A 12,584-nucleotide genomic window follows, 5' to 3' on the forward strand; every position below is an offset into this window, starting at 1 on the left:
TTCCATGACCCTGGGATATACTTCATTCTTTATTCATAAAGCTCCATAAGCCATTTCACTATGCTGGAGATTGTGGCTGCCTCAGTTCAGAATTGGCAATTAAAGGCTTCAGGATAGCAATTACTTACAGGAACATAAACCACACAAGATAATGAGAGAAGTTGATTTTGAGTGGCAATTGGACAGATGCCCAGAAATAAGAGTGTATGTGAAGTAAGAGTGCATGTATCAAAATCCTCTGTTATTGATTTTCCCACAATCCTTGTGAAGGAAATCACTTGGGCTGTATAGCTTTTTGATAAAGGGCACTTGTCCTTCAGGTCCTGAAGGCAGCTCCTAAATTAGAGGACAGAGAAGAGTTCTCTGCTTCTAAGCAGTCTGCAAAAATTTTTCCTTCTTCAGTGGAGATCAGCTTTCTAACTCTAGATAGAAGACTGCAAGAAAAGTAAGTGCCTAGAACATCATATTTGTTATTTTCTAAGCTTGTCAATTTTTGTCTAGGTTTATAATCCTCTGTTTCACTCTTGGGTATTGTAAAGAAGAATTCCTGGAGCTTCCTAGAGAGAAAGGGAGAAGACAAGCGGCTTTCACTTGAAAGTGGATACTGGGAGAATCACATGTGGGTATTCATAATGGGGTTCTCTAGATGATCCATCTCCCTACTCCTCCCCCTTATTTCAACCATTCAACTATGCAGTCACAGGAGAAATTCTGCTTTTTCCTTATGTAAAGAGCAAGGTAACCCACAGGCATTTCACTCAAGAGCTGAGGATTCTGAAACCTAGTAATCTTTAGTTTATTTGCCTGCAAAGATATTCTCCTTCATATACTTGTGAAGTTGCCCAAAGGAAAAAGTTATCCCAAACTGAAATAATTTAGAAACATTTCTTTAGTTGATTATTTATTAAGAAAGACAGGATTAAGGAAAATTGATAATCTATGGTGTCAATGCAAGCATCAGTGATGCAGGATATCCACCCCTACCGTTATAAAGACAAGGGGTGAAGTAGTTTCTGGAAGGAGACCATAGCCACAGCACCAGTTTTAGCAACAGGAGAGGATGAGCAAGCAGGTGAAGAATTTTTCTGTCCCACTCACCACCACAAAGGCAGAGAGCAAGAAAAGAGCAAAATAAAAGAGAGATAATAGGAAATGTGGACATAGATCGAAAAGCCCTCTCTTTATGCCCTCCAAGGTTCTGGCAGTGTTTCCCAGTGGTTCTACAAACACTTATACAAAATCCACTGTCCTGGGTGGGTATAAAATTTCTTCAGTTCAGCAAAAGCTATGCAATCTTGGCTCTTGAGAGAGAGCATTTCAGATGCATTCACTTCTGATGTCTCTGCAGCATAGGGGGAGGATTCATCCTCTTTCCACCTAGAGAGTAATTTTTTTCTAAGCGAATCATCAGGACTCCAATGCCATGACTGCCTCTACTAGGAGAGGGTTTCTGGGTTTTGATATCTACTCCTACTTAACTTCCACCCAGCTCACTCCACGCTCATTTCGTTGTCTTCCCTTTCTCTCTAGTATATATTGACTCTAGCTTTTATTTAGACCATAAAGTTGAGGGCCCACTTAGAAAAAACTGCTCTGCTTTTGCCCTCATCTGTTTGTAATCAACAGCTCTCTGATGCTGAGCCTATTGGTCAAATGGATGGATCCTGAGCAGCACTGCTGGGTTCAGTTCATAGTGTGCGTCCAGGACAAATCCTTCAGTTTGTATGATCCAACTCTATCTTCAGTACAGTGGAAACACTACTGTCATCATATAGGCATTTCAGATCTGTCAATCACTTGTTAATAGTCACTCAGATATAAATTGGACCTCTTGTTCCAGATAAAATCCTCACGAGCATGTTTTTTTTCATTTAATTCCCTGCACTTCCATTTCCTTTCAAAGATTCCACTCACAGAAGTGTTTATGTAAGAAACAGGATGGAAATCTCCAGGAGATAATACTGAGTGAATTTACATTGCACACCTCACAGCACAGCACTTAGTAGACTTACTTTGGAGACTTTTATATTTCAAATCCATCTGTAAAGTAGTAGTCCAACCTCAACCTCAGCTGCTACTTTATCCTATATGTTATTGGTCATTTCACTTGGAACTCAACTCCTACCCAACACTGTACATTAAAATGCTTCTACATCCTCAACAAAGCCACTTTATAAACTCACCGTGAATGCACATCACTGGTTAACCCTTTGTGTGTCTAAGGGCACTAGTGGACAGCTTCTGAATGTGAGTGCAACCATTGCAGCTGTGTGCACAGAACACACACCGATGAACTGGATCGTTCTGGATAGTCTCCTAGGTGGGATGATGATGGTGATTGTGCCTTTGCTGACTGAATTTCATATACTTAAGTAATTCTTTTAAATACAGTACTTTCCTCAAAAATAACCATGATAAATGAAATTTATTTCTCTTATTTTAACTGAGCACTTTAATATCTTTATTAGATTTCCATTTTTATTTTTCCATTTAATCCAAATATTCTACAACCACTATACTGTTCATAGGTTCATTCACTGAATTACTATTGAGCACACAGCATGTCACACACCACTTTACCCCCTGGGGAAACAGAAGCCCTCCATCTTTAATGGCTGATACACTGAGCCATTTCAAGCCCACCATGACCAGCCATCATCACAACTGTACTAGTAAAAAGCTACATTCTGTTCACTTCTGTATGACCTCTCCCACCTGGATAAACAGTTCTGAGTATAAACATGGTCTGGTTCATCTCTGTCTTATTGCAGTCACACACACATCAAATACACAAGAGACAACCTAAGTTAATTGGGCCCACATAATAACTCTAGGCACACATAGAAATATCCACGAAAAGAATGATGAATGTAGTTCTCTTCATTTAATTCCAAGTACAGTGTGTGTTCTGATAAATTTATTTTTCTTTTTATTTTGCCATTTAAACAAATCTTTCACAACTCTCAGGCCCGTCATTCATGCATTCGTTCACTGAATTACCACTGAGGACAGGATATCCAGTGGCTGGGGCTTGAAAATGTGGATATTGAAAGGGCTTCAGTCTTCAGTGAAAGACATACTGAGGTATTTGTAGCTCACCAGGAACTTCTGCCGTTACACTTGTTACAGTAGGAAGCCATACTCTCCTCGTGTTCCTAACCCATGATCTATTTGACCCATTTTGCATGGACTTGCCTTGGACACAAAGCTATCAAGATCCCTTCTTTTCTTTTAATTCCTGAAAGTGAGAGATTTTTGGCCCATGTTAACAGCTGCACAAATCTGTCATTTCCCATTTTCTTTGGCTCCTTTAAGCACTCTCTGGAAGAGCAGACCTCAGTCTGCTTCCAGGGAAGGCTCTGTCGGACTTTCCTGAGAAGGAGAACTGTGAAACTAGCCTTCCTCAGGGAACCCTGGACATCTGGGAAGCAGCAGGGAGCAGGGATAAGGAGGCTCTTTCTGTTCACTGGCTGTGGCTTTGGAAATGAACACTGCCCTGCCACACCTGACAGTTCTCTGCTCTTCTCCTGGGCTCACGCCTCTGAAGTATCTCAGTGATTCCTGAATGCCTTCAGTTGACTATTTTTTTTTCAGCTTTAATTGAGTTTATTGGTACATTTTAGGGATACAGTACAGTTACATTCATTGCTGGGATTTTGTACCTCTACATGACAAGTCTTGCTTCTCATTTTTTCCCCTTGTCCCTGCCCTCCCTTTACCCCCTCCTCCCCTCCTCATCTACAAGCACTTTATTTCCATCTTTTCATCATCTCACATTTTTTTTCCCTTATTACCCTTCCCCTACCCATCCCACCTTCCCTACACCTTTACCTCCTTTCTTCCCATTTCTCAATGTCAGTAATCTTATTAGGATCTTATGTATTATTGCAGATTATTCCCACCAGAGAAACTTCGATATTTACACGTGTGCCTTATTTATTTCACTTAGGCGTATATCTTCAATATGTATTCAATTGACTATTTTAATGTGGACTGTCAGGTTTCCTCCGACACAGCTCTACTTTAGTGTGCTCTATTGTAAAAGTAGAATACTGTATGCCTCTGTATTAAAATATGTTATCTTCTCTAAATCTTTTCTTAGAATTTTTCATTTTTAGTTTTATTAGGATGGAAATAACCACCCTGTCAAGACATAAGACTGTTCTGTTAATTGCTATCCATAGACTATTTAAAAGAATTAATTCCTTATTTCTACTAGAATATATTCTTATGAGAATCATATTCCATGCTGTGATTTGGGCACTGACGGAAGCACACAGCTTGGTTCAGAGTGAATGAGTGTATAAGGCTAGCTAGATGATCAGGTCTCTTGGAAAATAAGGTACTTAACCTTAACCTTTGCCTGCATTTGAACAGTCCAGTAAGTTGGTGAGAAATCAGGAGCCACTTGTTCCTGGGAGAGTGAAAAGCTATCTTTGGAATCAAATAAAAAGCAAGTCCTTTATCATTGAAAACTGGCATTCAGTTAGGTCTTATCCAGAATGATATGTTTAGAAGTAACAGAAAGTGTCACAGTTTGACATTTTACTTTTTATGTTTATATCAAAGTGAAAAATATCTTGGACAACATTTATTATCAGTTGAAAATCTATTAATTCTCAAATGATGAACTAAGTCTCAAGATTTAGCAGCAATTCATTGGGCCAACTTTCCTTCAGTCCAGTTCTCAGGCCTCATGGGGGAAGAACTGAAAACAACTGACTTCCAATAGTCACATAAATTATATGACAAAACCTAGGTCCACGATGGGGTTTAGGACCACTGGCTACTCCCTATCAAGCACACAGAAAGAACCACATGACAGGGTACAGGAACACAGCAAAGCTCTGCAGATCACACCTTTGAGGCTGCCCCTCAAGCAGCTCACCTCAGAGAGGGGAGCTAAAAGATGAACTCTGAGAATCCAGATGAGAACAACATGTAGCTTTGAAAACAGTACCACACGTACTTTTCCAAGGTCCCAACCAAATGCATCCATTGCTTTTATAACCCAGCACAGTATACAGAACACAGATTCCCTAGGGTCAGACCAAGTGGTCTCCCCAGTCCACCACCCTGTGTCTTCTACCCTACATAGTATCCATACATCATAAAACAGTTTGGCTACAAGTAAAAGCTTCCAACAGACAGATGTGAGAAAAAGGATTGTTAGTAGTTACAGTGTGTGCACCAGCAGACTGCCTTCTTTTCATGTCACAGCTCCGCCAGAGGATAATTACATACTAAGTCATAGGAGTCTTATAATTTCCTCATTTATACAGCTGTTCTTACAGAATTGTCCTTTATAAGGAGCCCTATGGAGAAACTACAGGAGAGGAAGAAAGACATGATGCATTGTTTATGTAAATCAATGTTAAAATCCACACCAATACAAAGACTTTCGTACTTCAACAGAGAGGATATATTCACATTAGTATAACTAGTAATTACAAATTTAGGAATTAAATTCAGCAAGTCCTCTTAAAACTCTTTTCAAATGAGTTTGCTGTAGTACCTTAATTTTTAGATAACATTGCATTTCTCACATCATCCTACACATCTGAAAAAATAATAGTCACAAATTTCAGTATCTCTGAGGAACCACAAAGAGCAACACGATGCAGACTGGGCCATGCCTTGTATCTTGTACTCTTATTTCTTCATTTGTAGAGAGAAACTAGTGGCAAACAAAAATTTAATATATGCCCAATGTTACTGGCAGAATATAAATGTTTATTATATAATTATGTGGCCTGAATACCTAATTCGTAGACCTCCCCCAGTCAACCCTGTGCACATTTGTAGTACTGCAATATTCACCTTGATGGCTAATTAAACACCTAACTTCTCCGTTATATCCATCATTTTCCTTTGACCGGTCATCCACTCCATTCCAAACATTCAATCCAAAAACCGAGTTCTTCTCGTCATTACCCATGTTGCTATGAACTCAGCGTCTCAAATTCAAGATCGCGCTGCCTGACACTCACCTCCCAGCCATAAAACTCTCTCTCCTAGAACCTCAGCTCCAAGGCCCTTCCCAACCCACCCATGTTCTGTCACACTTGCCAACACTTGCATCTTTCTCACATTTAGTTTCTCTCTTCTGCTGTTACAACCACTGCCTTGCACATGCTCCCCACCCGCTTGCCTCATTCTCTGCTGCAAATCTGACACACAAACCCATCTGGTTTATTCCGGTTCTCTCTCACTCCCTGTGTATTACTGCAAGTTATAGCCAGAGCTGTGTCGCTTTCTTTCACCCTGTGGATGGATAATATGCATTTCTTTTTTTTTCCCTCATTGAGTTTATTGGTACATTTTAGGTATACAGCATAGTTACATTCATCATTGGGATCTTGTACCTTTACATGACAGGTCTTGGTTCTCATTTTTTCCCCTTGTCCCTGCCCTCCCTTCACCCCCTCGTCCCTTCCCTATTTACACATATTTTATTTCCATTTTTTAATTTCCTCATGTTTTTTTTCTTTTCCCTTAATTCCCCTCCCCTCCCTTTCCCACTTCCCCTACATCTTTAGTCCTTTTCTTCCTATTTCACATAGTCAATTATACCATTAGGATCTTATGTACCATTATAGTTTTTCACACCAGAGAAACTATTTGGTATTTGTACATGTGTGACTTATTTATTTCATTTAGGAGTATATCCTCAACATGTATCCATTCTCCTATGAATAACTCTAATTTCTCATTCTTCATGGCTGAGTAGTATTCCATTGCATAGAAAAACCACATCTTCGTTATCCAGTCTCCAACTGATGGACAAATGGGCTGTTTCTAAGTTTTAGCTATTACAAACTGTGCTGCTACAAACATAGGTGCACAATACGCATTTCTTAACACAGATAAATTTTAAAAGAGAAATAATTACTGTTTTAAGCTATAGTATTAACTATTAAAAGTTTTAAACACAAAATCTCTAATGAATTGTTTCTTTAGAGAATAGCATTTTGGAAGACATTCACATTTATTTTAATGCATCTCTTTACTCTTTGGAAAGAAATTAAATTGGTACACATTGCTGTTTTGACATAAGGAAGTCTGTAAATAAGGAGAGGTGGAGGGTTCAAGGGAGGGCAGGGTAATGGGGAAAAATAAGAACCAAGATACATCATATAAAGGTACAAGTTTCCAATGATGAACGTAACTGCATTGTATACCTAAAATGTACCAATAAATTTAAAGAATGAAGAAAAACAAAACAAAACAAAACAAGGTTCAGGCACAGAAGGCCTTGAGTGACAACTAAGAACCTGTACATTAGTTATTAGTTAGGATGTTTCCCAGCACAGATCACACTGCTTTACTGGTAAGCAAGAAGCTCCACAACAATAACAGCTTATAAGACAGAGGACAGGATATGGAGGTGATGGACAGAGCTGAGATACAGAAGCAAAGGTAGATCAAATGTTGAAAAGTATCTCATGAGGAACATGAGTCACCACACTCCACACACCTATTTTCTAGCAAGTCTCTGCCCAGTATCTTGATAAGTCATTAAGAATTAACCGTCTAGGCTGGGGATTTAGCTCAGTGGTTCGGTGGCCTGCCTTGCAAGCACAAGGACCTGAGTTCAAACCCCGGTACCCCCCCAAAAAAAGAATTAACCATCTCTCCAGCCCCTGAAAGCGACTCTCAAGTGCAGACTCAGGCCCCTTAGAGATGACAAGTTCCATAGGAGTCAACACATGCCACCTGCCCTATCAAGCAAGAACAATGAAGGAAAGGCAAGAGGGTGCACAATGTTTTTTTAAGCCACAGTTGTGACTTACTATTAGTCAAAATTTACATAAGTCCTCCTTGGAATGGTGTATTCAGGGAGCCACAGGGCCTACAGGAGGAATAGACAGAAGACCTGTGATCCCTCCTGGTAATTTTACTACTGACAGGGAAGGATTTAAATCTGACCACCAAGATGGATAATGAGGGTCCATCTTGATCTAATTAATCTTACAGCTCCTATGGGAATCCTGTCCAGCTGCTGCACACAAAGAACGGTACTTTCTCTTCAGGAAATTAGACCTTTTGGCTCAGTCAGATGTAAAGCAATTGTAGTTTACCTCAGGTAGCTCAGCCTAATTGCAGATCTGAGCCAAGTTGTGCAAAGTCAGAGAGGACTGTACAACTTCAAAGGCAGTGCCCACCCATCTGCACAACCAGCAAACATTATTTGCCTTTCCTGGGTCATTATTAGCTTATCCACTGATGATGACAGGTTAGACCACAGAGTGAAGACCACAGTTAGACCACAGTACTCCAGTAAAACTATAAAAAGTCAGGGTAGAATGATAACTATTTCCTCAAATAGTCAACATCCCAAAATAGTGTTGTAGGACATGGGAAATCAAGATGCCTTCAAAAGGAACTAGACAAAACACCATAATGGGCTATAACTGAAGGGAAACTTATAAAATGACCTAAAAATTCAGAAAAACCCACTTAAAAAACATATATCAGTGAACCTAAAATGTACCAATAAATTCAATGAGGAAAAAAATCAGTGAACTTCAATAATATAGAAATTTAAATAAAAAAGGAAATTTTTAGCTTATTCCCATCCTGGGAAATTTAAAGACTTTGCGAGTCCCTGTCTCATAGTAAAAAATAACAAAGGGTCTGTGAATATAGCACAGTGTAAAGGCCCTGTGTTCAATCCTGACTAATGTAAAAAATAAAAAGCTACTGTCATTTCTAATAAAATGGATGGAATCAGAGGACATTTATATTACTTGAGTTGTCATGAACTGAAAGATGGTTATTTCCTGATATCACTAATATATAGCAGCTAATAAAGTTGATCTTGCAGAAGTTGCGAGTAGAATGGTGCCCAGCAGAGGCTAGGCAGACTAGAGGGGAGAAAAGGACAAAGAAAGTTTCATTAACATGTACTTAATTAGATATGAGAAATCACACTGACAGTCTGTTGCACAGTAAGATGACTGCAGATAATAATGCTATACTGTAAATGCTTAAAAAATTGGAAGATTTTGAAAGTTTCACCATAAATCAATGATACTCTAGAATATAGATATTCAAACCATATCCTGATTTAACTTAAAAAAACTATATGTGTATGAAAATGTCACAGAGTACTCCAAAATTGGTGTAATTTTATGTTAATTTTTAAAAAGTGATATAAGGAAACATGCACAGGCAAAATAAGATATTTGCAAAGAAATTATGACATAAAAGTCCAAGTGACCATTAATGAAGTAAAAAAGCAAAACATACAATGGAATGTTTCAACAGCTGGTTTAATAAATTAAAGAAATAATTAGTGAGATTAAAGACAATATATTTGATATAATCTACCAGAGAAGTCCTTAAAATAAAATAATGAAAAATGAGTAAACACATGGGAATTGTAGGGTACCATCAAAAGACATGCTATATGCATAATATGTATCCAAAAGGAGAAGAAAGACAAAAATAACCAGAAAGCATATTTTAAAAGATAATGAATGAAAGAAGTTTCTAATCTGAGGAAGCAGGCGGTGTTAGGGTACAGAATACACAGAAGTCTGCAATAAAACCGATATCAAAGAGGAATTCATCAAAATATAGTACAGCAATCCTAATGAGCAAACTAGTAGGAATAACAGACAAAGACAAAACTCAGCAGAGAGCTGGATTTGCACAATCCTCAGCTCTTGAGTTACTTCATCTCTCCGATCCTCTGTTCCTCCTCTTTGAAATGGAGACAGAAAGCCCTATGTAGCAGGGAGGCCCTGCAGACTAGAAATCATGAAGGAGATCTCAAGTCCTGTTCTGTTCCCTTGGGCACCAGCAGAGGGACACTGAGCATGGATCAGCCCCTCCCTGCCTAGAGAGCAGCACGCACATCAAGGTATGGAAATAACCTGGCTTCTCCCTCAAGGGGTATCAGAAGATTCTGTCTTGGATTGCCTGATTCTCATGACTGCTCTGATGGCGTTGGAGGTGAGTAATAGGAAGCATACAGTATTTGTGCTCTAGTTCTAGGGCTCTGCCTGCATTGGAAAACATTCTGGGTCTACATTTTGTGGTTTACTGGGTTCTCTGCAGCCACATTATTCATTCCAGTCATTACACTGACTTCCTCCATCCCCCCATATCCACTGCCCACATCATTCTGTATCTCACCACGGGCTCCAAATACCGCCTGTCCACCCTGCACCCACTCTGCTTCTGCTGCCTCCACGCTAGAAACCGCTCAGCTGTCATGGGTGACTCCTGTGGGCCCTGCCACGGCACAGTCCATGCTGGGACGGTTCTAATACTAATACGTCCTGCTTGGGGATTTGGAAGATGATTGGTGGACAGTTGCTTTTATGAAAACATTATATCTCATATGATTGGTGTCTCCCTGGGTCCAGCCTGGGCCTATGGGTCAGAATCTCCTGTGGCTCCTGATAGAGGCAGCTGACAGGCTGCGTGTGACCGTCCTGTCCATGGTGTTGCTGTCCCCCTCCTTGTTGCCTGCATTTTGATAGCCATTTGCTCTTAGTCCTTGGACTTCTGATCCCCTGCTATAAGCTCCCTTTGATCATTTTCTGTGGTTAGTGCCTTTTCCTGTGCTAACAATGGACCAACCCCATCATATAAGTGCTCCTTGTGATATCTAGGCAGTCGTTTCATCTGGACGACCTCAATCTGGTTCTCCAGGGGGCTCTGCGGGACACTCCTGAGATGGATGGGTGTGTGGGCTGTATATGGAGGCAGCTGCCCTCAGGGACCTCTGCAGATGTCAGAAAGATTAGTGAGGAAGGGCTTCGTCCTCTCAGTCAGGTGTGGTTTGAATTTTCACACTGCTGGGATAAAAGCAGCACTCAGGCCCCTGGAATGCTTCAGTGATTCCCTAAAGTTTCTAAGCACATTTGTTTTATTTTATTTTTTATTGTTTTCATTGAGTTTATTGGTACTTTTTAAGTATACGGTATAGTTACATTCATCATTGGGATCTTGTACCTTTACATAACAGATCTTCATTCTCATTTTTTGCCCATACTCCTGCTCTACCTTTACCCCCTTCACTATTTACAAAGACTTTGTTTCCATTTGTTTCCTTTTCTCGTATTTTCTCTCTTCTCTTATTTCCTTTCCCCTATCCACCCCACTTCCCCTACACCTTTAGCCCCTTTCTTCCTATTTCACATTGTGAGTTATATAATTTGGATCTTATTTACACTTTTAGTTTTTCACACCAGAGAAACTGTTCAGTATTTACACAGTTTAATCTGTACTTTCTTCCTTTCCTTGGAAAAACAATCTGAAATGGGCACATCCTTATTCTTTTTGAAATCAACAAATTTCTATTTTTCCACTGAGATATTGATACTTTTCTTTGCAAATTTTATTCCAGTGTAAAGAATCTCACTGTGTGTCTGTGTCACTACTGTTCAACACACCATTTGGGTTGGAGTAAGACTCAAAGTGCTAGCTTCATTTTAAATTAACTAATTCCTTAAACACTTCATCTTCAAATACATTTACACTCAGAGATACTTTGTAGTTAGGAATTTCTTATCCAAATGCTGTAGAAATAAAATTCTATCAACAGGTGTTTCATGAATATTTGCAAAGTTAGTCTGTTATATAATTTACTTATTAATTGCAAACATGTAATTCTAATTGCTAAAAATGATAATAAACTTGCTTGAAGCATAAGGCACAAAAAGAGAACTGCAGGAAAGACACTGTTCTGAATATCAATACTAAATGAAAATAAGTAACAAATTTCATTAATAGGTGAGGAGAAAAAGATTACCACATATATGCTAAATGCTACATTTATAAGAAGAGTCAATCTAATTTTCACATCATTTCTTAAAAATAGAAATACAAGTTCTCTATTGAGAGAAAAAGGTAATAAAAGAAATAACAATGACAAAGATAGCAAGGATTGTCCTATTGAGAATGAGATTCATGGAGAGTGTAATCTTGTCTTAAATTATCTGAATTTTAAATCAGGTATATGAAGTAATTACCATTAGATCAGAAAATACACCACAAGAAAGGAAGTTGGACCATGGTAAATGGCTAATAACACTAACACAGTCTTTACCCTTACTATAAAAAGAATGGCTACCATCAAGAAATCAACTAATAACAAATGCTAGTGAGGCTGTGGGGAAAAGGGAACTCATTTCCATTTGTGGTGGTACTATAAATTGCTACAACCACTATGAAAATCAATATGGAGATTGCTCATAAAATTAGAAGTATAAATTTCATTTGATCCAGCTAATCCCCACCTATACAACTTCACAAAACTGTCAAAACCATCATATAACAGTGATGTATGCATACTCGTGTATATAGCAGCACCGTTATTAATAGCTAACCTAGGAAACATCCTATATGCCTATCTACATATGAAATGGATAAAAAGTGATGTAGTATATATACATAAAGAAGTATTAGTCTGTCATAAAAAAGATAAACCTGAGTTATTTGTACGAAAATGAATGTATATTGAGACCTTAATGTTAAGTTAAGAAACTGAGACACACAAGCTTGAATATCACATGATTTCTCTTATACACACACACACACACACACACACACACTATATATATATATAT

The 12,584-nt window shown here is 38.7% G+C and overlaps 1 protein-coding gene across 1 annotated transcript in view; it reads left to right on the forward strand.

Moving 5' to 3' along the window:
* The first annotated feature begins 305 nt into the window (after nucleotides 1–305).
* Nucleotides 306–12,584, forward strand: part of LOC104872952 (mas-related G-protein coupled receptor member X2) — a 14,780-nt gene continuing 2,501 nt past the window's right edge. The window contains exon 1 of the mRNA XM_010639345.2: nucleotides 306–445. The gene's annotated coding sequence lies outside the window, so the exon portion shown is untranslated. The remainder of the gene's footprint in view (nucleotides 446–12,584) is intronic.

Source organism: Fukomys damarensis, unplaced genomic scaffold, assembly GCF_012274545.1.
Source record: "Fukomys damarensis isolate Sample0158 unplaced genomic scaffold, DMR_v1.0_HiC HiC_scaffold_16, whole genome shotgun sequence".
Taxonomy (NCBI): domain Eukaryota; kingdom Metazoa; phylum Chordata; class Mammalia; order Rodentia; family Bathyergidae; genus Fukomys; species Fukomys damarensis.